We start from the raw sequence: 901 nt of genomic DNA, 5'->3' as shown, positions 1-901 counted from the left end.
CTCCGCCTCTTGGGCGGGCTGGGAGGGCCGGCCTGGGTGGAGCAGGCCTCAAAGAGTAAGTCCCACCCACCATTCTATTGCGGCTACCGGTTGGCGAATCCCGGCCTAGGATTCACTCGGGATTGGTCACTTGCGTCGTCCATCTGATCTTTTTGTCCCACCCGCCCTTAAAATTAATAAAACTAAACAAGAGACCATTGTCTAGCTCTCCGTTCTCCCCCAGCTATTGCTGAGAAAAGAAAGAGACACTTGGTTTCTCAGTCTCTTTAGAGAGTGGGACAGTGTCCGGTGGCTCCCGTACACCTTTGTGGCACTGTCCGTCCCTCTGGGAATAGGTAGCTTTTCTTCCCCCTTAATTCATTAAGCCAGGAGGGGGGAAAAGTACCTGAAGTGTCAATGTGACACATTTCCGGGCTGCGAAAAAATGATGGTGCCTGAGAACACAAAGGGTTGAAAACAGCATCCGGGGGACACTGAAAATCTACCGTTTTACGTCTGGGAAACAAAAGCACAAAGAAACAGCAGTGTACGGGTAGCAAAAATACATGGAATTTGGAACTAAAGGAAGAACTCCTTTTGGACTGTTGCACTCACCAGGTAGTTGTGCGACTATTAAGTCGCTTAACTTCACTGAACCTTAATCTTTCTATCTGTGAAGAACGGCTGTAAGACATACCCTATTAACTTAGTGACACTGGCATATGAAAATAAAAATGAGTGATGTGTATAAACTCTGTAAACCACAGATCACTCCACACATGTTAGGCTTCCTACTTTTGTGTATGTCACAGGAGGGAGAGTCTCACCTGTGTCCCACAATCAACTATTCTGTTCATCTGTTTTAAGCATCTGCTTTATGTTTTAAAGTCAACTTTTTTCCTACAGTTTTTAGGGTAGATAT

Source organism: Crocuta crocuta, unplaced genomic scaffold, assembly GCF_008692635.1.
Source record: "Crocuta crocuta isolate KB4526 unplaced genomic scaffold, BGI_CrCroc_1.0 scaffold1230, whole genome shotgun sequence".
NCBI lineage: Eukaryota > Metazoa > Chordata > Mammalia > Carnivora > Hyaenidae > Crocuta > Crocuta crocuta.
The sequence above is the reverse complement of the archived record's forward strand: the minus strand, read 5'-3'. Positions refer to the sequence as shown.